Here is a 27,320-nt window from a genome sequence, read left to right on the forward strand (position 1 = left end):
ATTCTTCAATAATTTTGAGTAAGATTTAATTTTAATATGGCTTACAGCTTATTAATGCTAAATCTGTAGAAAACAATTGAGGTAAAATCCAGCCTCTCTGTTTGTCTCAAGGTCCCCACAACACAATAGTTCAATTTTTTCTGGCATTTAACTTGCTCACCTGTGCCAATCTGTCTGACCTAGGAGTACAGTATTCCTGCTCCAGGGAATATATTCATTTTTTTAATAGGGAGAATATTTATTCAGCACAGAAGAGTAAAATGTTGAGTCTTTTATACCTTATACAATAGAAGTAGCATGATGAAATAAGGTATCACTCTTTGGTCCAAGGAACAGGACCTGATCATTACAGACTATACACAGTCTTAAAGTAAAATCATTCTATAAGCCCCTAGGAAGATTAGACTTTTGAGAGGAATATTTTTACCCATGCTTAAAGTGAGAGACTGACATTAAAAGTATTCAACACATATCCAGTTGCTCAACCAAGATAAAGGTAGTCTCTTTTTAACACAAACCTAATTAAAGCCAGCTTACATAGAGGGTCTCCAGGGTATGCTGAGATAATATGGAAAATATGCATATTTAAACCCCCTGGACTTAAATCTAGCAGAGAAAAAAATGCAAAAGAATGTAAAAGGAGTACTCTCAATGAAAGTTAGAGTGCTAAGTATTTTTTTTCTCCTTTGTAGGCAGGATCTTAGGTTATTTGGGCACATTTGACAATTTTACCTTTGATCCGTAAGACCCCTTTTCCAGCTGGGTCTCAGATACTTTAGACAATAGCACCAGATGAGTAACCTGGCTGATATCATCACAAATATTATGTGATAGGAACAGTGGAGTTCTATATAATTCTGCTTATTCTTTCAAAGACCCAGGAAGATCTTGTGAAGGAACACTTTCTCCATTAAGCAGAAATGCCTGAAAATGCAACCCTAAATAAGGGTCTCTCCCACAAGCACTGCTGTCCAAAGTGATTTTTGAACAGCACCTAGCATCAGGAGGAAAGGAAATTACAGCAAAAGATGTTAGCAGGAAAGATGGAAACATCTGGATATACTGAAGAGATCTAAACCACAGTCTGTATTTTAAGGAGTGGGTGTTGGCGAAAAGAAAAACATTCAGAGAACGGTCTGATAGTAGCAGATTCCTGTCTCCTTTATATATTTGGTTGGCAGTCATGCAGAGGGAGCCAATTGTGCAAATGCATTGCATATAGTTGCAGAGTCATATCTAAAGTAAGACAAAAGATAAATTAAACCTTGAGAAAGGTTTGTGGCTGATCTAAGGCTGGAAAGCTCGTTGCAACTCTGAAAGGATTAGCTGAGATAAAAGAATAACTCTTGATCAGACTACAGGACAGAAAATTCAGAGGGAGCAGATTTCAAATTAGTCTCTTATACAGTGATTCTCCTTTGCCCAGTAACAGCCACCACATTGATCAGGATGAAGTCTGTGACCCCACAGGTAAGATTAAAAATGCAGAGGTATCACAAAGAAAGGCTGGAAGCAAAAATTTAAGTAGAGCTGGTTCAATGTGTACTTAATAATACCTAAAGTTTTGCAAATTTTGGGGTAATATAATGAAGAAAAAAAATACAGGGAATGCCATTTATTTCCAAGAAAGGATACCAATATAAAGAATGTGCTGACATACAGAAGTTGTGGCATCACTGTGGCTGTATTACACCATACACCAATTACTACAGTCTGGAGTGATTATTCTTATACCTGTTCTTCCTTTTCAGAAGTCAAGAACCACCTCGGTTTCACTTTCCTAGCCACAAGACAGATTCCTTTGCATATGGAGAAGCACCTTAGTCTGTGGAGAGGCATCTGTCATCTAAGCTCTATGTATCTACCTCCACCTAAAGGTCCTAAAGAAATAAAGTCAGTAGGTATGTGATGAATCATAACTCAGAAATAACTAAGGCAGCCTGCACTGATTGAAGTGGCAAGGTCATGCTGGGCAGACAAAGCCATGCATGCCCCACCTCTGTGGAGTATTCAGTAATTAGCACAGTTGCTGACAGAGACATTCCTAGCCTGAGAATATTTGAACCCCACTGAACAGGAGCACCCTGATTATCTGACAAAGAGGCAAGACTGAGAGAGAGCTGCCTCCTCTCAGAGCTGGGTGTGGTGGGTTGAAGTTTCCCCCCCCAACATTAACTTTGCCAGACCAACTCAGGAGCAAATGAAGCTGTATTTACAAGCAAAATCTACACTCTATGATGGAATGCAATGAATATGTACAAAATATACAGTATTTACAATATTATACAAATATTTACAACTAGCAAACAGCACAAGGACCCCCCTGGTCAAGACACCAGGGAAGCTGTTCCACTGCCCCCCCTTCTATCCCAAGGGAGAAAGGAGTGGAGAGAGAAGTGTGGGATAGACTTAGACAAGGCCAGCCAAAGCACATTATCTCTCCTGAGTGAAGCAAAACAGCCAAGATCACAAGAAAAGAGAAAAAAGGAAGAATTGTTATGGTACAGCTCACCTTATTCCAGATATTTACCCAATGGATTTGTTTAGAATAATCTTTTGTTTTCCTTTTTATACCCAATAGTGATTTATTTATATTTTTCTACTTTTCTGCTTGAAGTCTGTATGTAAACTTTAAAGGCATGGCCTAAAACCACCACACTGGGAAAATCCAGAAGAAATAGGAAGAATTTAGGCTGAAAAGAGAATGAGCCTGAGAAATGCTGATACAGTAGCTTGATTCTCATTCCAAGATCATTGCATACACTTTAAAAGTGGTTTTGAGTACAGGTACTAGCATCCCAAATTCCCAAGGGAATTTGCCCTGCATTAGGCTACGTGTTGTGTACTTGACATTTACTTTTAGATTTAACAGCCTACTATTACTGTAGACTATAGTATGAAATTTGCAACTACAATTTCCTAGAAAACATTCAGAGTTAGAGAAGCCTAAGCAGCACGTTAAAGTGCTCATAGGTTGGTCTTCCTCTGCACTGGACTATACCAATTAAACCCCAGCAATTTATGAATGTTTAAATTACACAGGTAGCAGAGGATGCATTTCTGACTTTATACAGAAGCAAAACATGGAGGGCAGCTCTCCAAAATTTTATGTGCCATTCAGTTCTGCTGCTGACCTACCTTAAAACCTGAACTTCATTCTCACAGAGTGACTGAGAAAAGAGTGTGATGCTGCATTTTCCTTGATAGCTCAGATCTGATCAGGAAATGTCCAGTTGCTGAGTCAGTAAGGCTTTTAAAAAGCTTCTCTACAGAGCAGCTCTAACACTGGATTATTTCCAGTCTACTTTTTGTGTTCCTTTGTTGAATTACAGGGCACGGATTTTTCAAACAAAGTCCTCGCTGCCTGTCATTAATCCTTTTTTGGGTAAGCAAATCAGCAAGTCTTTTCATCACTGGGATGGATACAGCCACTCCTAGCAAAGCATCACAAACCATCTGCCGATTTCACAACTATCGGACCTGTGAGTGAATGAAAGTTAAGCAGCATGGCACAGAATGCCACAGCTGAATAAAAATTAGACCCATCACAGGGGAGATGGATTACTGCACTTAAATCTCAGCATTTCGTCATTATTGCAGTAGTCTTTACTCCAAACTGTATGTCTAAGCATAAACACATTTCTGTGTATTATGAGAAGAATGTAGTGACATATGTAATAAATATGAACAGGTGTCCTTCTTCCCATTGCCTACAATCATGCTATTTCTGAAAGAGAACTTCGAAATAAAGTCTTTGCATCCTTCTCACTCACAAATATTGCAACTTATGTAGTCCTGTATAATTATATAGTCCTATATAATTATAAACTGCTCAATGGGATACAAAATACTCCTTCAGAGTGATGACAGGCCAATCTCCCAGCACAGTTGTTGCTAAAACTAGGTGTTAAACACCTAGGTCAGGTATCTTTTGCAATGGTTGAATGTGGAGGGTTGCAGGGGAGAGGGGGAGAGTCACAATCCTCACTCTTCACAGTCAAATTGAAATAAATAATTTATCCGCTGTTTATTTTAAAAATGCACTTAATTCTTTTAGAGAAAATAATGAAGGAGAAAAACTCTTAAACTATGTTGAAACCTGAAATTACTGCAAAAGAAGGAAAAGTAAAAAAGAAAGGAAAAAAAATAGTATGCCTAAGCACCATCACAACTCACAAGAATCAATGCTGGCTCCAAGCAGAACAAAGAAAACAGCTTGCAGCTCAGCTCAAAAGTGCTGGCAACCAGTGCTGGGGCCCCTTCTGAGTTACCCCAAACCTTGCAAAGATCAAAGTACTCACCTCAAGCCTTTCCAGCATGAGTTTAAAACTCAGACAGCAAACTATTTAACAGCTACAAACAGAAACAAAAAGGTCAGTAGTAAATAAAATATATAAAAATTATAGCTGTTTCCCTTCCCCCTCTCCCAGGCAGAAATATCCACCTCCCAAGACAGCAGTTGCATCAGAAGTTTAGAAACAGCAGACAGTTGGGCATTAACCACAGATTACAGCCGACAGGCAAAAGCTTTCAGTGGAAAGAGAAGGGAGTGGGAAGGGAAAGACTAGTTTTTCTGCTTCTCCCCAAGTCTCTGGCACCACATAAAGCAGCCAATCCCACCCCTGGCTGATCAGGCTCACACCACCAAAGTCATTCCTAAAGGCTGAGGAAAAGCCACCAGTAGCAGGGCAGAAGCAGGAAGAATCTCTGAAATTGATGCTCAATCCATTACAGATTATGAAAATGAAAATAAATAAGGAAGCTGCCGGTGAACAGCTGAGCCAGAAGACTGAGATGTGGTGAGTTTAATCAGGCCCTACAGCTTCTGGACAGGTTCTTAACGCTAAGGCAATCAGTAAAGGCAAAAGATGACACAGACCTGCAGCCCAGTCACTGCCAGGAGCATGTGGTAGCTGCAGCCACACTCCATGAGGAGCCCTGCAGGGTGTCACCAATTTAGGATATTCTGAGGCACTCAGTGGGTCAAGCCCCACTGACTATTCAGAGAGAAGGTACCCTCTATTCTGGAACCAGACTTTGATCAGATACCAATGAATTGGAAACAGAGGCTCCCTCCATGATTCTTGAATACAGGACAGCCAGAAACTAGTCTATTTATGCTCACATTGGTCAGGACCCTCCACCACAGATGCATCTGGAGCAGAGATAACTGATGAGGAAGTTAGGAAGTTTAGGAAGGGCAGATCCTGCCTCATCAACCTGATCTTCTTCTATGATCAGGTGACCTGCCTGGCAGATGTGGGGAAGGCTGTGGATTTAGCCTACCTGGACTTCAGCAAGGCCTTTGATAATGTCCTCCACAGCAAACTCCTGGCCAAACTGTCAGCCCATGGCTTGGACAGCAGCACTCTGTGCTGGGTTAGGAACTGGTTGAAGGGCTGAGCCCAGAGAGTGGTGGTGAATGGTGCCACAGCCAGCTGGCAGCCAGTCACTAGTGGTGTCTCTCAGGGATCAGTGCTGGGCCCCATCCTATTCAATATCTTTACTGATGATCTGGACAAGGGAATTGAGTCCATCATCAGTAAATTTGCAGATGACACCAAGCTGGGGGCAGGTGTTAATCTGATAGAGGGTAGGAGATCTCTGCAGAAAGACCCTGACAGGCTGGGCAGATGGGCAGAGTCCAACGGCATGAGATTTAACATATCTAAGTGCCAGGTTCTACACACTGGCCACAACAACCCCATGCAGTGCTACAGGCTGGTGTCAGAGTGGCTGGAGAGCAGCCAGGCAGAGAGGGACCTGGGGGTACTGGTCGATAGGAGGCTGAGCATGAGCCAGCAGTGTGCCCAGATGGCCAAGAAAGCCAATGGCATCCTGGCCTGTGTTGGGAATAGTTTGGCCAGCAGGAGCAGGGAAGTACTTCTGCCCCTGTACTCAGCACTGGTTAGGCCACCCCTTGAGTCCTGTGTCCAGTTTTGGGCCCTTCAACTCAAGAAAGATGTTGAGTTGCTGGATCGTGTCCAGAGAAGGGCAACAAAGCTGGTGAGGAGTTTGGAGCACAAGCCCTATGAGGAGAGGCTGAGGGAGATGGGGTTGCTTAACCTGGAGAAGAGGAGGCTCAGAGAAGACCTTATTGCTGTCTACAACTACCTGAAGGGAGGTTGTAGCCAGGTGGGGGTTGGTCCCAGGCAACCAGCACCAGAACAAGAGGACACAGTCTCAAGCTGTGCCAGTAGAGGTTTAGGCTGGATGTTAGGAAGAAATTCTTCACAGAGAGAGTGATTGGCCATTGGAATGGGCTACCCAGGGAGGTGGTGGAGTCACCATCATTGGAGGTGTTCAGGAGGAGATTTGACAGGGTGCTTGGTTACATGGGTTAGTTGATTAGGTGGTGTTGGATAGGTTGGACGCGATGATCTTGAAGGTCTCTTCCAACCTGGTTTATTCTATTCTAGTCTATTCTGCATAATCTACCTCTGACACTTTCTCAGTGACTTTTTATCTTTCACATCCTTCATTCAACCACTGTCTCTTACTCTTTATGGAAAAAAAAAAAAAAAAGGGAGGGAGGCTATTTTCACACTTCATTATTTTAATTTTCTTAGTTTTAAACATATTTCCTATTTAAGACTCTTGTGAAGTGCAAGGGAAAAAAGAATGTGTGTTAAGTTCAAGATCTGAAGTACAGAAACGTTGAAGGCCAAATCAGCTAATACCCAAATGAAAAGAGGACTGATTGCCATGGACCAAAAATTCCTTGCGTTCACATTATTATTGAGGTGTTGCTTTAATAGTGGAATCCAGGCTGCAAAATAAGGTGGTCTTTCTCTGTAGTGACTAATAGTCACACAAATTGCAGAGGCATTAACATGACTGCTTTTACCCCACAGGTCAACCAAGCCTTGTCCTCAGCTCTGACAAGATGACGAGGAGACAGGTATTCAGTGTAGCTTCATTACTTATGCCAGGTTAAATCTGCTATGTCACCCAAAGAAGCCCTCCCCACACATCTGCATTCCTGTTTCCCCTCCTTCCCTTGAATCAGCAAATTTTTGCAAAGGTACTAAAACTCCTGGGAAAAAAAAAAGGAAAATAAGAAAGAAAAGAAAAATAAACAACACTAAACCAGAAAACAAAATGTAACAGTAAGAGCATCAATTAAAGTGAACATATTTGCTGTCTGGTTTGTGTAAAATCCCTGCATAGTCCAGGAAGCAAGTAGTAGAACCAATGTAAAGATGTGCAGACAGTCACTCAGGACAGCCTGTGCTCGCAAAACAGCATCTTGATCTGTGTTACTTGTGGTGTCAGTGCTTTACTAAACTCAGCTACTTCCATGCCAGTCCTGAAAACGGCTATTCTTCTCTTCTCTGCACTGTCTGCTTAGTCTTTCTACTCTTCATCCCTTCAGTCAGCCTCAGAGCTTGCACAAACTCTTACAGATTTTGAAGGGGGAGAGAGATTTTCACTAGATCAAGTCTTGAAACTTCAACCTAAACAAAAGTCATTGCTGCTACATCAGGTTATTGGTGATTTACTTGAAAGATGATGGATACTTACAGGTACTTATATAAAAAATAATACATACAGTTTGATATTCCTAGTTCCTGTAGTGAACCACTACAAAAATATGATTTACAATCAACGTCTTCACATCTCAAGAGAGTGCTATGCCTTGTCCTGATGATTGTTACTGAATAAAGTTACTCAGATACTGAAATGATGCATAAAACCCAATACAGTAGCTTTAGTAAGTCTGAAGCTCTATTGTAAAACCACTGAAATGCATTTCCCTACAGTTACTGTGAATTTACTTCAAAAGAACATAGTCTGCTTTTTATGATAGAGCATTCTGTGCCAGAAAAAAAGTGAAGATGAAAACTGCTATCAGGTTAGAATTCCCACAATCAAGCACAAGTTAGAAACTCAGAGGTACCCTATATGCAGACATACATGTGTATTTCTTGCATTTTACATCTTAAAGACTACTCAGAGGGTGAATTTTGTATATCAACTCTGAATTCCTTGAAGACTTTCAAACATATCCTTACAGTAACTGTATAACCTTGTAGATCTGTTGCATTTTACATTACAGTCAATTGCTACTGAATATTAGACTGAGTGAAAGAACCACCAGTTACTGCAATTTTAGAGTAAACCCTTTCATTATGTGAACATGAATAAGAAGTGACTGCAGTGTACCTCCTTTATCTTCATCAGGGCTTTTCTTCAACACTTGTGTACTTTCATAGGTTTTACATAAGCTACAATAAAAACATGGAAACAACCTAGTCAGTCCTCTCCTGCATCATAGAATCATAGAATGCACCGGGTTGGAAAGAACCTTTAAAGATAATATATTCCTGCAGGGACATCCTCAACCTGATAGATCAGGTTGCCCAAAGGCCTGTGGAGTATGACCATGAATGTTTCCAGGGATGGGGCCTCCACCACCTCCTTGGGCAACTCGTTCCAGTGTTCCACCATGCTCATAGTTAAGAACTTCTTCCTAATGTCCAGTCTAAAACTACCCTTCTCTAGCCTAAAACCATTGCCCCTTGTCCAATTGCTACATTCCACTTTAAATAGCCCCTTCCTGTCTTTCTTGTAATGCCCCTACAGGTACTGGAGGGCTGCTCTAAGATCTCCACAGAGCCTTCTCTTTTCCAGGTTGAGTAACTGTCTCAGCACTTCCTTGCAGGAGAGGTGCTCTAGCCCCTTGATCATTTTTGAGGCCGTCCTCTGGACCCATTCCATCAGGTCCATGTCCTTCTTCCATTGCAGTCCCCACAGCAGGACACATTACTCCATGTGAGGTCTCAGCATAGTAGTGGCAGAATCGCATCCCTTCATCTACTCTCTGTTGGAGAGTTATCAGACTAACCAAGAGCCAAGGAATGTATGTGTATACTAAAAAAGTGTATACTCTTTACGTGGCACTGATTGCTAGTGAGTTTCACTGGCCTATGCAGCTAAGCCTGCCTATGAGGATCTGGCTCCTAACTGGAAAATTTCAGGGCTTTGTCTTCTCCACACTTCTTTCTCCCAAACAGCCACACATACATATTCCCTTATATTTTCTGTAAAGAGTAATTTATGAATCAGAAACTATCATTATAATAGGGAAACATCTTTCAGTCAATGTCCTTTTACTGCCCAGTGACCATTTGGAGCCCGTCACTGCACTAGCTGTTAAGCATCTGTGACAAAATTGTTGCTGTAATCCACCCCAACAGACAGTGAAGATGACTCTCCAAAGGAAAGTATTATGGTTTCTTCCTCATCCTTTCTTGATATTGTGAATGCTTTACTGAGAATCTTGCAGGTGTGTGGCAGACACTATCCTCTTCCATTTTGTTATGCCTTTTTTTCCCAGAAAATCTTAAGATACTTTCTAGAAGAACTAGTAATAAAGGCCAACCCTGTATCAGACTTATGAGTACAGCCAAAGCCAGTAACTCAGTACACTGGTGTGGTCAGAAAGAGAGAGCAAGGCTGGGTTTCTGCTTTTAAAAGTCTCCTCAATTTCTTGCACTGACCTACATTCTTCAAACACTTGGTGTGAAATCTAGCATCTTAGCTCAACCCACATTTCTATGACAGTATAAAAGAAAACCACTTAACTTTGCACTGGTTGACAAGAACTCTTACGTGCCCTGTTGGTGCAGTTGCCCAGCAGGAACAGGTAAGTGGTAGGTTGCTCTTAAGCTTTTGCAGCTGATTGCCACATAAGACATACAATACTTTAATTGTAAAAAGCTGACAATTAAATACAAGCTTAAAATTGTACCTCTGATTTGCTCCTTCAGAAGCCAAGCTGCTGTCTGGAGCACTTTTTGTTGTAGTTAGACAAGAGGACCACTCACAAATCTAGAAATGGTGTTTCAAACCCTTCTGTCCCAAAATTAATGCACATGTTCAGATCTTCCAAAGACAAAATCTTAAACAAAAACAAACAACAAACCACCAAACACAGTTGGGGATGGATTTTGTTACTCAATCTCTTCCTGCTACACACTCTAAATAAGCTAATTTAATCAAGGAAACTTGACAGATAGGGTTTGCCCTCAGGCAAAAGCCCTAAAGAGATACAAATCGCAGAACTGAAACTGTGACAATCTGTACAACATACATAATTTGAAAAAGAAAACAAGTGCAGTGAAATCATCAAGCATCTGAAAAGCAAAACTAAAACTCCATTCTCTACATCAGAAGTTATCAGTAGAGCACCAGCAGTATACAAAGCTTACATCATTGACTTAAGCACATATCACATTCAGACTGAAGGAAATGAAGATACTTGTTCTGTATTGTCTGAACAATATCTTGGGACATGGGTTTTTTAATAGTCAGAGTGGAGAAATCTACTAATGGCAGGGGACCTGAGGAAAAAATGCCATTTTTCAATTATTTATTTGGTCAGCTCCTACACTACACAGAATAATCACTTCCATAAATTATGAAAACTTTACCCTTGTTGCAATGACTTGGTAATAAGTCAAAATCCATTGAAGCATGATATAATATTGAAACCTTTACATGAAGTATAAAAGATCATTATCTGGTCCAGAAATTATTGCTGTAAAAACAAGATCTTGTGCAAACAATTAACAATCTCTATTGCATTTGTAAAATGACAAGTGGCTTTTAGGCAGCTTATCTGTTGTTTCCCTAGCATTTATGAATTATTGTGAATCAAAGACATCTTTAGAGTTAGAGCCAAAACTTGAAAATTTGTAATGTATGTGGTTCGTGGAAGAAAGATGGATGTCTTCACTGGATTTGGTCTGTCTGCAGTATGTGTTCAACTCCAGGATGCAACAACCTCAGACACTCCCTGAACTGAACTGAAGATCAGGTTTGTAACCACCTGAAGAACCTGAAAATGTTCAAGTCCATGGGACCTCATGGGATACACCCACGGGTACTGAAAGAATTGGCAGATGAGGTTGCTAAACCTCTCTATTATATTTCAAAAATCATGGCAGTCTGGTGAAGTCCCCACAGACTGGAAAAGGGGAAACATTACTTCCATTTTCAAAAAGGGTAAGAAGGAGGAACCAGGGAACCACAGGCCAGTCAGTCTCACCTCTGTGTCCGGAAAGGTCATGGAGCGGAACCTCCGGGAGGCACTACTGACTCAAAAGAATAGTGAAGAAGTGATTTGGAACAGTCAGCACGGCTTCACCAAGGGCAAATCCTGCCTGACAAACCTGGTGGCTTTCTGTGAATAGGTGACAACATTAATAGATGAGGGGCGAGCAGCTGATGTCATTTACCTGGACCTGAGCAAAGCCTTTGACACTGTCCCACACCACATCCTGGTCTCCAAACTGGTGACACATGGGTTTGATGGGTGGGCCACTAGATGGATAGGGAACTGGCTTGATGGCCGCACCCAAAGAGTGGCTGTCAATGGATCCATGTCCCAGTGGAGGCCAGTGACAAGTGGAGTCCCTCAGGGATCAGTCCTGGGACCTGTCTTATTCAACATCTTTGTGGGGGACATGGACAGTGGCATTGAGTGCACCCTCAGCAAGTTTGCTGATGACACCAAGCTGTGTGGTGCAGCAGACACGCTGGAGGGAAGGGAGGCCATCCAGAGGGACCTTGACTGGCTGGAGAGGTGGGCACAAGCCAACCTCATGAAGTTCAATAAGAGCAAGTGCAGGGTCCTGCATCTGGGTCGAGGCAATCCCAGGCACAAATACAGGCTGGGCAGTGACTGGCTGGAAAGCAGCTCTGAGGAAAGAGACTTGGGGGTGCTGGTGGACGAGAAGCTCAACATGAGCTCTCAGTGTGCACTTGCAGCCCGCAAAGCCAATCAGATCCTGGGCTGCATCAAGAGAAGTGTGGCCAGCAGGTCGAGGGAGGTGATCCTCCCCCTCTACTCAGCCCTGGTGAGACCCCACCTGGAGTACTGTGTCCAGTTCTGGAGCCCCTATTACAAGAGGGATGTGGAGGTGCTGGAACATATCCAGAGAAGGGCCACAAGGATGATCAGAGGGCTGGAGCACCTCTCCTATGAGGACAGACTGAAGGAGTTGGGGCTGTTTAGTCTGCAGAAGAGAAGGCTCCGAGGTGACCTAATTGTGGCCTTCCAGTATCTGAAGGGGGCCTACAGGAGGGCTGGGGAAGGACTTCTCAGGATATCAGGTAGTGATAGGACTAGGGGGAATGGAATGAAGCTGGAGGTGGGGAGATTCAGGCTGGATGTGAGAAGGAAGTTCTTCACCATGAGAGTGGTGAAGCCCTGGAATGGGTTGTCCAGGGAGGTGGTTGAGGCCCCATCCCTGGAGGTGTTTAAGACCAGGCTGGATGAGGCTCTGGCCAGCCCGATCTAGTGTGATGTGTCCCTGTCCATGGCAGGGGGGTTGGAACTAGATGATCTTTGTGGTCCCTTCCAACCCTGACTGATACTATGATATACATCTGACAATTTTCTGCTCAGGAGAAAATAGTCCAGATGTAGGTCCTAGCTATTCATATACTTCTTGTCCATTATCAAAACACAATAAACTTGTTTCATCATAAGATAAACTTGTGGAATTTGGAGGAAAAGGCTTTTATATCAGTGTATAATGAAGCTACCTTCTCTGCCCTCTTCTTCAGTGGCACAAGACAATTTCAGTTTTGAATACCACAGAGTTAGAAAGTTTCTTTAAAAGTTTTCTGAGAACACAACATCTATTTTGATTCTGATACGTCATGATTCTGTCTTCTAAACTTTCAGTTCTGTTTTTAGTGAAAAGGTGGTATGACTACAATGATAGTGTACAGTGTAGCCCTCTTTCCAAAAGTGGTTGCCTCATTTTTAAAGATTGCATATGATGTGAGACATTAAAAAGCCTAGCATTTTGCAACCCCTTTACATTGATCCCTTTACCATCATAAAGTACCAAAAGCGACACTTCCAATCTCCCATGCTTCATCAGAGCACCTCATTAATCACAGAATCATAGAATCAGTCAGGGTAGGAAGGGACCACAAGGATCATCTAGTTCCAACCCCCCTGCCATGGGCAGGGACACCCCACACTAGATCAGGCTGGCCAGAGCCTCATCCAGCCTGGTCTTAAACACCTCCAGGGACGGGGCCTCAACCACCTCCCTGGACAACCCATTCCAGGGCTTCACCACTCTCATGGTGAAGAACTTCTTGGTCACATCCACTCAGTGTAAATAAATAAATAAGTGTAATTAAAAAATAAATACTCCAACTGGAGAAAATCTACAGCCATTTCTCGTGTCCTTGTCTGAAGTCCAGCAACTCACCATGCAGAGAATACTGCGTAAGTGCTCATTGCAGCCTTACTGCATTTTAAGAAGTTTCAGTAGCCTCTTGGTTTACATTACTTACTTTTCTACCCCTTCCTTTCTTAGATCTCTCAATCTTCACTCTCACTAAATGACTCTTGAGTATTTTAAGATGTGAATACGTCTGCTTCTGAAACATACTCACATTACAGCCACACTCAAGCAATATTACCTTATTTCTTTAAATAAACTAATTCATCTTGCCACATTTTCTAACTTGGACACAAAATGCAGATCTCTGTTCCTAAAGAAAAATGAGTTTTTTATATAACTATACATGCATATGAGAAGTATATTTCCTTCATAACACATAACATCCAGAAATAGCATTAAATCAGATGAGCAGCCATACCCATCTTGACAACAGAAACTATATTCACTTTGCATTGCCTCTTTATCCAAAGTCCAAATCACAGTGGAACTGAATTTTTTTTTGATCTCTGTAAAATTTAGCTAGTTTTATTTCTCATCAGCATTTTCTTTTTCTATGCTCTCCAGATCACAGGAATATCAGACAAAATGCAGTTCCTGTGGTGAGACTGATGAGAAACAGTGAAAGTTTCATTTCATTTGTACTGAACTGGTTTCTGGAGTCAGTATGTTCAGTGACTGAATAATCCTCTGAATTTCTGCAAACATAATCAAATTGATTGAGATTCTTCCAGAGGTAGTACTAGGACAAAGGCAACATTCCTGGAGGTGCTCAAAAAAAGGATTGGACGTGGCACTTGAAGCCATGGTTTAGTTAGTCATGAAATGTTGGTTGATAGATTTGACTTGATGATCTCTGAAGTATTTTCCAATCTTGTTGATTCTATGATTCTATGATTTGCATTCTAGAAAGTGCCACTTTTATTAGCTAGCAGCTTCATACAAAAACAATCAAGAACAAGACTGTTTCATGCAAATCTACAGCCCAAACCACCAGCCACTTTTCTTATAATAAAAAAGCTATTCCAGACACCTAAGCAGTCTTTTTAATAACCATTATGAAGACTGGGTCAAGTCTCCCTTAATATCTTTGAGGCATTTATGACCTACTAGTGCCTGCCACTGTTAAGTAAATACTGTAGTACTGCAATCTGGAAAACCATTCCTTTATGCCTCAAAATACCTCTGACAGGGCCAGAGGAGATGCATGTGGGATACCAAACACACTCAAGATGCTTTAGGCAGTGATATTTTATGAGAAAGTATGTGAGTGAACTATGTCCCAAAACAGAGATTCACTAAAGCAAAGCTGTGAAGCTTTAAGTTGTAGCTGAAACGTACAAGCAAGTCAGTAACCTTTCCAGAGACTTATTTCAGAGCAGCTGCTGAAACCATTAAAGTGCATTCCTCAGTGAGAACAAACAGAAAAGTACTCCAAGACCATAGTGTGATGCTGTGCACAGATAAGCTAGATAATGCAACACCTCATACAGAATGATTTTTCTTCTACATTACAGGTCTACAATTGTAGCTGCCTTCTGAATCAGATACCACGCTGTAATTTAAATGATTAACTGTCCACACAATATAGCTCAGTAGCAAAAGAGCAAAGCCAAACTCACTCCAACTTACTGTGTTTCCTTAATTAGTGCAAAATCTGCGCTCTCTCACTGCTATAATGTACATTAATGAGATCTATTTCATTCATCTACTCATTTATTATAAGATTTTTATTTCAAAAAGTGTATTCTGAAAGGAAGATTCATGGCTGCTGTTGTTTTCACAGTTCAGTTTTTTGATCATCTGATAGTTGGGGAACACAGCAGGGGATGCCTTGTATCAAAGAGGTAACAAGGGACTTACCAAGTCAGAGGATTTATCTGTAGTTAGTTGTGCTATCAATAAAACAACAGAGTTCCTGCTAAGAAAGCAGTTTGTTGGGGGCATGTAACACAGTAGGAGCACCACATTTTTCTTTAAAGGTGACCTGAAAAAAATTATGTGATAGGGCTGAGCTGTTCACTATGGGGCCTGTTCATTTATAGCAGAAACCCTGTCACACTCAAAAATTACTCCAAAATGTTATTCAAAAAATCCTAGTTTGAGAAAACTTGCAGGAAGTGCATCCCATTACCCGAAGAGAGAGGGTCAGTAAACATGCACATTAATGATGTAAGCCACACACAGTACAGTTTCACACACTGACAGCAGACAAATATTTACTAAGGAATGATATAAATAATACTTTGCTACACCCTTTAGTGCCCAGTTGCACTAGAGTGAAAGGCAATGGCTTTAAACTAAAACTAGCTAAATTTAGTCTAGATCTATGGAAGAAATGTTTTACAATGAGGGTGGTGAAACACTGGAACTGGTTGCCCAGTGAGGTGGTAAATGCCCCATCCATGGAAACATTCAGCATCAGTTTGGAGGAGCCTCTGAAAAACCTGATCTAGCTGAAGATGTCCCTGCTCATTGCGAGGGGGTTGGACTAATGACTTTTGAAGGTCCCTTCCAACTCAAACTATTCTGTGATTCCATGATTCTGTTTTTACTTCTTTTGCAGAAGATACAGATCAGATATTATGGGGTGGGAGGGTTCACATTCACCACCATACTTAAAAATACAACCAGCTTAGGCTGCTGAATAACTGGTCTAACAGTGGTGTACAGGGGGATGTTTGGTTGTGGTTAAGTTGTATTGATGATCTTAAGGTGTTTTCCAACTGGGTAATTCTAGGATTATGATAGATGTGGTTCAGCTATCAGAGTTGGGCTCAGCAGATGGCTCAATTACACAGTCCACATCGCTTTGACTTTATTTCTCTTGTCTTTACACCATATGCCCTTTACACCCTTTCCCCTGCTCTTTGGCAGGGAGATCATCTTTTCATAAGCATATGTACACCATATGGGCATTGGAGCACCATTCTCAGTGCATCTCAGGGATATCACTGAGAGACATAGAAGCTTTGTAAGCCAATGGCCGCTACCTCGATTGTATCAATTCTATGAGTTATCTCAACTATATTAATTCACAACACATCTCACTCATCTTTTTTAACTCTACTACTTAACTCCAACTGATGTAATTAGGCAAGATGACAGTAGCTTTTCTAGATAAAGAGTAAACTATGTAAATAACTACAATACATCCATCTTAATTTGCTATTCATTTCTTCATTAGCTTAAAGTCCTACTAATCTCTTCTAAGGCTGAAGATAAATATCTTCATCAATTCAGCCTTTAATTTGTTCAATATTCTACTATCTTCTCCCCTTCAATGGGAATGAAAATGTGATTACCATCTTTAATATACATATGCATGTAAAAATAAATCCTCTCTTGATGGCGTGGGCAGATTGCCTAAATGGCAGCTAAGCCACATTATGTCCCCAGCTAATGTTTGTGCAGCCCAAGTTTCATATTTTATGTTTTCCCTTTGGGAGTTTTAAAATTATTTTTCACTTCATTGTGTTTAGCCCAAGTACTCATGACCCTAACAATCAGTTACCAGCTTACCAGCATATTGGTCTTTTTATCAATGTTAAACACAGATTGACCTTTAATTTGTGCTGGTTTCAGTGGCATTGCAAATGACCACCAGGTATCTGCTACCAGAAAGAGAAAGACACACTGGTGAAATTTGATAAATACTTCATTGTCACAAAATGTAAGATTAAATACAATATGATTTCACAGGATGACAGGGTTCACAGGATATTAGGGATTGGAAGGGACCTCAGGAGATCAAGTCCAATCCCCCCTGCCAGAGCAGGACCATAGAATGTATTGCAGGTCACACATGAAAGCATCCAGATTTAACCAGTAGCCACAATGCATACCTAACTTTGAATTTCGGCAAAAAAAGTCACCTGTCTGTGAAATGGGAGGGCGGAGGAGTAGGAAGTCTGATGACAACGTTCCCCTCCCAGAATGTGGCCCTCTGCACCAAAGTCATAGAGCTATGAAGATGTTTTTCCTCCATTAAAGCACAATGCCATTATGATTTATGACTACAGAAACCTTTTCAAATTAAGATTTGTTTGATTGTCTGTTTCTATTAAGGGTATCATGACAATAATAATTCTCCTTTTTCCAAACAAATGTTCTACACAGCCTAGCATCCACAAGACATGCACAAGGATGTGACAGTGATTAATTTTTGTTACTGAATTCTTTATTTCCAATAACTCATTTAAGATAGTAATCAGTTTTTAATAACTAAAAAAAAATAAATTCTGCAGGATATTTTTGCTTAGGTAATTAAGACAACATCTCCATATTAATGACTGTAAATTATGACTGTATTATATAAATTTATCTCTTTGGAATCTCCTGTAGAACACAATAGCATAAACAGCTGATATGTACTGAGGTATAAAACTTATACTATGAAAAAGAGCACATCACCACAATTCCAGTAGTTGTCTATGAAAATATAAATAAAAATATTTTTTTCTGCTTGAATTTTATCTGAATGATAAAGTTCTAATGGCACCATATATAATTGAAATAAATTATATATAAGGTTGTTGAGAATCACTGAATTTCAGTTCCCACAGGAAACCGAAAAAGCACAATTTGTTCTGAGGTTTTAAAAGCAAATTAGACAAACCACTGGAAAATTGCTTGTGAGAACAACAGTGCAGAGGCAGACAGAAGAATGGGTAATGTAACAGAACCTTCCTACTGCTCAGGATTTCTCAGCCTCTGGTAAAAATAAAATCAAACCCAGAAAAACTTCATTGCAATTGCAAACATAAATGGTAAATTAATTTTCATAGGTATCTATCCTTGCATCCCTAGGATCCTTTCTTAAAGCAGAGGACCACATTCGAAGACAGGAAATTTTCTAGTATAGTAACATATGTTATACCTGTTTCAAACCACCTCAATGTTTGAAAAAGAATGTGGCCCTATGACTTCTGTAGGTATGCCCAACTATTTTTGAAACAGCCTCGTGAAGATTTTCAAGGCATTCATAGTACAGATGGATAATTAGCCTTCTTAGTAGACTAAGAGTTTGGTTCGATCAGTTGATTCATCTTCAAACCAGTACATCCTCCAGAAATTATTTGGCAGCAGCCAAAATATGCTCATGTTTCATCCAATATTAGTATCCATAGGTTCATAAACAATTTCATTATACCTTACAGAAAATTATAATCTAAATCTTTGTGTTAATAAACATCAAGACCATTTCCGTTAGCAAACACACAACTGAGATTAAGACACGTTGGACAGAAACCCACTCTTATGAAATATTTTGTCAAGTATTCTCTGCAAGGTACATCTCTTTGGGTATTTGGCCAGAATCACAGAATCACCAAGGTTGGAAGAGACCTCAAAGATCATCAAGTCCAACCTGTCACCACAGACCTCATGACTAAACCATGGCACCAAGTGCCACCTCCAATCCCCTCTTGAACACCTCCAGGGATGATGACTCCACCACCTCCCTGGGCAGCCCATTCCAATGGCAAACGACTCTCTCTGTGAAGAACTTTCTCCTCCCCTTGAGCCTAAACTTGCCCTGGCACAGATTGAGACTATGTCCTCTTGTTCTGGTGCTGGTTGCTTGAAAGAAGAGACCAATTCCCTCATGGCTACAACCACCCTTCAGGTAGATGTAGAGAGCAATAAGGTCTTCCCTAAGCCTCCTCTTCTCCAGGCTAAACAATCCCAGCTCCCTCAGCCTCTCCTCATAGGGCTTGTGCTCAAGGCCTCTCACCAGCCTCGTTGCCCTTCTCTGGACATGTTCAAGTGTCTCGATGACCTTCTTAAACTGAGGGGCCCAGAACTGGACACAGTACTCAAGGTGTGGCCTAACCAGTGCAGAGTACAGGGGCACAATGGATTTGCCCAGACCCCAGCAGGGAGTAAAGAAGAGTCTTTCAGATATTCAAGAACTGCTCCCTATTTTACAGGGATTTAAAGAAGACAGGATTTAGTAGTACATATAATCCCAAGCATTGTATCTATACAGACTGCAGCCAGGGTCAACATTTATTTGTACTGCAACGTCTTTGGTTATATTGCAGGTACCCCTTACAGTTTCACAGAAACAACCGGAGTTATGGAAGACACAAGTACACTGACACAGTCACTTCATTATACTACTTGAACACTTACAATATACTGGTGATTAAAGACTTTCTGGTTTGCTGTAGGAGGAGGGTTACTTTTGGATAGCTTTGGAACGTCCGTGTTTTGTCTTGAAGTCTAGGAATGTACACCTTATCAGGAACTGAGAGACATCATACAGGACTTGGCTGGATATGTTGAGAAGTGTTTGAAAAGATTGGTTTTTAGCATTAACCAATTGTATGCGTTGCTTAAGTGTGTGTCAGTAGAAAGGCAGCCAATTAGAGTGACACAACACTGCGTTAGAAAAATACATACGCTAACTATGCTTGAAACTGTGTTGCAGAGTAAACATCTTCACTTGTAACATCTTTGCTTAAAACATCTTGGCTTAGAGACCGTGCTCACATGGCCAGTTTTCCATCCAAGAAACCTTACATCACTTCTATTCATGCTACTACCTGTCATTTTTTGTGTGTATGGGATTTTATGGTTTATCACAAAAACCTACTATGAACATCTTGCCAAACAGCAGAGATCTTGTGTGTGAATATGCAGCTAAATTTTATCATCCCTGGAAGAGATGACAAAGAAAGGGTTGCAAAAGGAAGACGATTCTTAGTTTATAGGACAGTATATGAAAACATTATCCTCCAAACATGTAAGCGCCGATACTGTTACTAACTTTAATTATCTGTTCTTTTAGCAACATTATGAGATTTATTCAGTGCCAGCCAGTTATGTCTTTCAGCAACCAAGTCTTCCTGAAAGTGACAAAGGCAATGGGTTACATCATTTTTGTACTGTAAAGAGATTTACCAGACATGGAGCAACGTAGTAAAAGAAAATTAGAGTAATTCTCAAACTGACCAGGATGAATGTGCTCCTACCTTAAGTACACACTGAGTATCACTGAAAGGAGAGCTCTGAATTACAAACAAACCTTGACATGCCTCAGCTTGCAGCTGAAGACATCTTCTTTCCTCTTCATTCTTACTTAAGGGTGTTATACTGGAAATACCTTAGGCTAGACGCTTTGCCGGGATCAATTTTGTCTTACTGCAACAAGATCATTATGTAGGAAAATTTTAGTTTTCAAATTGTTGTGAGAATAAACACCACCCTGGTTTTGCATACAATAATGTCATTAGTGGCTATTATAAAATAATCAACTTTGAACCATAATTTTGCACGCTTTTACTGAAAATGCACAGACTGTCATTTTAAAGTACTGTAATTATGCTTTTACAATTCAAATAATGTTTAATGGAAAAACGTCCCTAGAAGAGGATTCTGAAAGACCTGATACCCTGAAGAGTTATAAAATCATAAAATAACTAAGAGTTCCTACCTGTACCTTGAGAATTTACAAAAGAAATATGCTAAAAGCCTTGAAAAGACATGGATGGTGTTTCATAGGAGTATGTCTCAGAAGTAAAAACTGAAATAAAAAACCCCACACAGCAACAAAGTAAAGATGACAAAATAGGAAATAAGCCCCATAGGAATAATTTTAGGGGACTAATAAAGCTACTCATACTAATAGATGTATCTTAACAGTTTCTCTCAAGAAAAATCTTTGGGTTGACCACAGACAAAACTGTGTGTCATATGACACAGAGTATCTAAACTGGTGAAAACTTCCAGACAGACCAATCTTTAAAATACATATATGTATGCCACATTTTACTGTTGCTTTTAAGAATTTGAGAATGGACTTCCATGTCACAGAATCACAGAATCAACCAGGTTGGAAGAGACCTCCAAAAATCATTGAGTCCAACCGATCACCCAACCCATCTAATCAACTAAACTATGGCACTAAGTGCCTCATCCAGTCTTTTCTTAAACACCTCCAGGGTCATTGATCCCACCACCTCCCTGGGCAGCCCATTCCAATGGCAAATCACTCTTTCTGTGAAGAATTTCTTTCCAAGATCAAACCTAAACTTCCCCCTGTGCAGTATGAGACTGTGTCCTCTCGTTCTGGTGCCAGTTGCCTGGGAAAAGGGACCAACCCCCACCTGGCTACAACCTCCCTTCAGGTAATTGCAGATGGCAATAAGGACTCTGAGCTTCCTCTTCTCCAGGCTAAGCAAACCCAGTTCCTTCAGCCTCTCGTCATAGGGCTTGTGATCCAAACCCCTCACCAACTTTGTTGCCCTTCTCTGGACACGATCCAGCAACTCAACATCTTTCTTGAATTGAAGGGCCCAAAACTGGACACAGGACTCAAGGTGTGGCCTAACCGGTGCTGAGTACAGGGGGAAAATGACTTCCCTGCTCCTGCTGGCCACACTATTCCTGATACAAGCCAGGATGCCATTGGCCTTCTTGGCCATCTGGGCACACTACTGTCTCATGTTCAGCCTAATGTCAACCAGTACCCCCAGGTCTCTTTCTGCCTGGCCACCCTCCAGCCACTCTGACCCCAGCCTGTAGTGCTGCTTCTCTTCTTGCTCAACTCAATAATGAAAATCCAAGATATATACTTGTCCCAAGTGGAAGACCTTAACTGGAATGAAAATTCAGGCCTGACAGGTACAAATGTCTGAGGAATGGAGCAGTTAAACAAAGCATGAGATGGAAGGAAAAACAATAAAAATTCAAAGTTTCATAAAATCCCTAGAAATTAGTAAATTCTGAGTCCTTCACTTTCTAGGAAAGCCTAACAAAGGCACCCCAAGAATCCCATAATTTTCACCTCTAATTTAATATAAATATAGTCTTCTTTTAGGATTATAACTTTAATTTTAATGTACAAATAAAAAGGCAGTCCAGAAAAGTACTACTCCACAGTTAGACACTAGGCCTTCTGGTTTTAAGTGAAAATTGAAAAGATGAGAACTAGTCTCAGAATCCTACAGCCCAAGGCATATCTCCTCAGGAAATAATTGCCATAAGTTATCCACATGCTGACAGGAGGCCAAGAGGATAGAGAAAAGAGTCACTGTGAATAACTGGAAAGGGATTTTGAGAGTTAAAGGAAAGATCCATGAAATATTTGTACATTTTATATTCAAAGAGGAACTGTATGCATTGAAAATAATTTTAAAACACATAAACAAATTTACAGAAGATAGATTTGAGAAATTTGACTGTGAAAACTATGAAGATCTATTTAAGGGGGCAATCTTTTTAGCAGGGCCTGTGGTGACAAGACAAGGGGTGATGATTTTACACTAAATAAGAGTAGATTTAGGCTAACCAGAATGAAGAAATGTTTTACAATGAGAGTGATGAAACACTGGAACAGTCTGCCCAGTGAGGTGGTAGAAAGTCCATCCTTGTGAACATTCCAGGTCATGTTGGACAGGGCTCTGAGTAACCTGTTCTATTTGAAGATGTCCCCAGCTAGTACTGGGAATTAGGACTAGATGACCTTTAAAGGTGTTTTACAACCCATAACTGTTCTATGCACCTAAGATTTGAAGAGACTTTTGACATTAACTTCAAAGAAAATAAAAATGTTATTGAATTAAACTTATATATGTACCCTTTAAGAATTGAAATCAAAGGTACATCACCTGATAACGGTCTTCCATTTCTTTTCAGTACCAATAGTGCCAATGGAATGTTTTGCCACAGCACTAGGCTTAATTTATTTACTAATAAATTGTCTATGAGTATCTCATGTTTTGCCCAAAAAAGCCTGCCTGACCCCATGCCTATTTCTGACAGTTATTTTCCTTTGAAATTTGGAGAAAAGAGAAGACTCGAAGTTTCTCATGTACAGGCACTCAGCTGCTATTAAAGCAGTGACCTTGCCATTCACCATCCATGCAATAGCTCCCTACATACAACACAGGACAATCTTGATGCTGGTAATACTGCTTATTCTGACTAACCCTGCTACAGCAAGATGAATTCTTGGAGTATTTTGATTTATATGTCTGATGGCAGCAGACACAGATGAGTCATCAGAGCAGTGAAAGAAAATGCTGTGTCCTGTTCTATAGGAGAGTAAAAATTGGTTTTAATGCCTTGTTTTATTTTACTTATAATAGGGAATGTTTTATAACCAGTAATTTGATTTTAAAATTACTTTATTTATGATGCACAGATCTTAATTAATATACTTATTTTAATTAAAAGCCTGGTCAAAAGACAAGTTCTCTGTGCAATTAGACACTTGAGTGTTGACAAAATGCAACCTACACCCACACAGAAAGGGCCAAGCATGGAGTAAACAGCATACCCTCACTTGCTGCCTCCTGGAAATGACATTGCAGCATGACATGTGGTGCACGCACACACATTGTCCCATTCCTCCTGCATGCTATGCCCTTTCTCTGCCTTAACTTTTTCCCATCAATAGTGCAAACTCTGAAGGGACCTTCTACTGAAGTGTTCACAATGAAACTTCTGATAAGACTACACTGATTCTACCTTTGGGTTAACCTTAAATGCAACTGTGTTCATAAAAAACTTGATCACCAGGCAGAAGAATTTGTTTAGAGTATAAATTAAAACTGGACAAACAGCTGCTCTCTATCTGCAAACACTGCCACTCTTCTTAACATCTTTATGTGTATACACACATTCCAATTCCACTTACCACAACTGCCACAATCAGGTTGTTTTTTTTTCCTTCTTTTCTTAAGAACCATTATAGTTGAGTTGTTCATTAAACTACTTTAACATAAAGTGTGGGAAATTTAATTTCCTGCACATTCCATTTATTTTTCTTTTTCACATCTATCTTATTAGAAACCTTTCTCCATTCTAACCATATTATTTTCTTCCCTTATTTTCATTTGTTATGAAATCCTTTATTGCCCCAACTCCCCTTATTTCCATATGTGGCAATTGCTATGCCTATCAGGAAACCATTTCAGCCTTGCTCTGTGTCCTTCCTGAACATCCCTTTTCTCTTATGCATCATTTGCATGGTCCAAGTCCTTTCTTCCTTATGTAAGTATGTCTTCCTAACACTCTGAAAATATGAATTATCTCAAATTTAAACAAACACCTCCAATAAACTTCAAAATGATCCCTCAATTTCTTGAATGTACTTACACCTGCCTTTACTATGTGCTAGAATTTATTTCTCTCTTTTATGACTCACAGGGTGGCTATATCACCAAAGAAAAAAGGCACCACAGGAATCCCTCATAAATACAGCTCTCCTAGCAGAGTTAAGAAGAGAAAGGCTGAATGAGCCCTTATCACACCAGGCTATGCTGGAGCACATTCTGTGATATCACTTGGGGGCACATGTAATTAAAAAACCAGACAATACAGTAGGACACAACAGCAAGCAAATAAGAGTAGCATGCATATTATTCAGCAGGCATTACAGAATAAGCCCCAGAGAAAGTATTTTGGAATACAGACAGAAAACAGAAAAGGGACACCCTCCGGTGTACACAGGAAAAGGATTTCTTTGAACATGAGGGTGTCTTCCTCTATTTGTGGAACGTGGCACAGCACTAATGGGCAAGAGCATGCCCTGGGCTTGTCAGATTTCCAAACTAAAGGGAGAAAAAGAGCTTTCATGTTTGCTACTGCTTTTCATGTACTGACCATCACTTACATAATCTGGAAAAGGACAATTCGTGAAGGCTGTGTCCTGTTATATTTTAACTGCTGTTCTCATGTGGCTGATGAGAACGATTTCCTACAGACACAACTGAAAACATTTTGAGATGCTGCTGCCCACACAATTCTCACTCCCAGTTCAGAGAATGAGCAAAGTTTCTTGAGATCAGTTCAGAGAAAACATGACGTATCCAGAGTTTACCCTGTGGTCTGGCAGAGAGTTAAAATTTTCTGTTTACTGTAAGGAGTTTACAACAGACATTTAATAGTTTCCATATTTCAGTTTCTACAGTGCCAAGTGAAAACATCAAAATGAAGGAGAATTTTTTTTTTTAATACAATGTTTTCAGATCATGAGCTGTTTCCAGTGCTTCTAGAAATGCATGCTTATCTATCACAAATACCTATCTTACATCTCCCTTCTTATATATAATTGTTTCTGCTGCTAAATCTTTTAACCACATCTGAAAAAATCCTTTTCAAAAGATGGAACACAGTATATGGACACAAGGTACTGTAGACCTAAAATACACAACAAGCCAAGTAGAAGGAAATTCAGGTTTGAGATTTGCTTTGGTTTGCTTTTATTCAAAGGAGAAGCATGGGAATATTTACAGGTTGTGCCATCTGACTTCATTTCTTGTTGACTAAAAAGAGCAATTTGTTTTATTCCATTCGCTTTTCAGCAGTCTGGCATTTGATTCAGAAGATCACAGAATAGCTGCAGCATACTGAAAGATAAACCTTCAGATTCTAAAGTGAGGTCTAAAACTGCAATGAATTCTGACGTTTAAGTAACTATCACCACTATCACCAAGAGACCATAAAATAGACAGATGCATCAGAAAAGCATCAGGATCATTTCCTTTTGTAACCTAAATCAGGTAAATATTAATGGACATGTGTAAAAAAAAGTTTATAAGATTCTAGTGTGGCATGAGGTTGTTTTCAGATAGCTTTGGAAGGCTATAGGGAAGATTTGCCTTCGCTCCATTTAGAGAAAGCTATGTTTTGTCTTTGACTCTGAGGGGAATGTAAATACCTTGTAACTGAAGGAGAGAAACTAGGCAGAATTTGGTTGCATGTGTTAAAATATTGTTTTGTTATTTTGACCTATTGTATGCCTCATTTACATGCATGCCAGTAGGAAATGACCAGTTGAGATGTGACACGTGCCTTCTGATAGACTATATAACATTGCTGTATATTGTAATGAACATCTTCGCCTGCTTACATCTTGTCCTGAAAGCATTTCATGAGGCATATATAACTTCTATATAAAATCTATATTATTACATTCTAGTTTAAAATGGAGCTGATCTGTGATACCATCTGTGTGTGCGTGAAAAAGGAAGCGTGTAAAGAAAAAAAGATTAAAAATTGTGTACCCAAGCCAGTCATGAAAGAGATGCATCCTGGTAAGCAGCATCACCAGCATTCTTACCTACAAATTGGGAAACACTGAGCATATAACAATGTGTTGCATAGTCAATTTAATATATAGGTTTTGGGGTTTGTGTTTGGTTCCCACTCCCCCCAATTTGTGTCACATTACTTGCATACAATATTAATAAAATTTATTTCACTAATTCAACTTTTTAAAGGGCTCTCAGGAGAAAGTCAGATTTTAAGTCTGAGACCTTGAGTAGTGGCTACCTCACTTTTAGATATTAGTCTTTAATAAATGTAGCAGCCAAAAAAAAATGTTTCTCTGCTTTCTTGTCTCTCCATCAAGTACCAGATTTAGTGAACCATGCAACTGCATAGTAAGTTACTTCAGCTGCCTTATCCTATGGAAAACTAAGTCTGTCAACACAGAAAAATAGAACACCTCAACTCACTACCTGGTCAAAAAATGCCAAGTAGGGCAGTGGGAACAAGATGTTGGGGTAGAATACAAAATGGACTGTTCCTTTAGTAGCTGCTTGTCTCAGGGTCAGTTGAACCATAACACTCTTCAGATGTTCCCACTGTATGGGTCATTCCTTACATTTTACCATCCAATTTTTTTTTCCTAGCTGTGACCTACCACTACTTTCTATTCCTTTTTCTGAAGAAGGTGAGATTGTGTCAGTGACTTCAGTGAGCTTACAGTACTCTGCCAATGGACAAGTTTTTCTAATACCACTATATGTTATTTAAAACAAAAAGAAAGTAATACCTCTCCCATGTTATCCATGATTCATTTATTATTCTTTGCAATTTATCCTTTGGTTATTTGTTCTTAAACCATATCTTAGAATGATAGAATCAACCAGGTTGGAAAATACTTCAGAGATCATCAAGTCCAACCGATTACCTAATACCTAACACCTCATGACAACTGAACCATGACCTGAAGTACCACGTTCAATCCTTTTATCCCATAAATATGGACATCATCTGATGAGGACTGCCTCATAAATTGGGAGAGGCAATATTATTAAAAGAGGTCTTTTAAAAGAACATTTTTTCAAAGAAATTCACAATCCAGCATGAGAC

The 27,320-nt window shown here is 40.1% G+C and overlaps 1 protein-coding gene and 1 long non-coding RNA gene across 4 annotated transcripts in view; one reads left to right on the forward strand and one right to left on the reverse strand.

Annotated features, from left to right (window-relative positions):
* Positions 1 to 27,320, reverse strand: part of LOC137448087 (SAM and SH3 domain-containing protein 1-like) — a 603,815-nt gene that overhangs the window by 418,767 nt on the left and 157,728 nt on the right. The window lies entirely within an intron of this gene.
* On the forward strand, positions 4,689 to 26,379 carry LOC137445615 (uncharacterized). Its single transcript, XR_010988443.1, has 4 exons — positions 4,689 to 4,799; positions 6,855 to 6,901; positions 25,526 to 25,723; positions 26,143 to 26,379. It is a non-coding gene; the product is annotated as an uncharacterized lncRNA (long non-coding RNA).

Source organism: Melanerpes formicivorus, unplaced genomic scaffold (genome assembly GCF_026170545.1).
Source record: "Melanerpes formicivorus ecotype bairdi unplaced genomic scaffold, bMelFor1.0.p_v2 SCAF_2, whole genome shotgun sequence".
Taxonomy (NCBI): domain Eukaryota; kingdom Metazoa; phylum Chordata; class Aves; order Piciformes; family Picidae; genus Melanerpes; species Melanerpes formicivorus.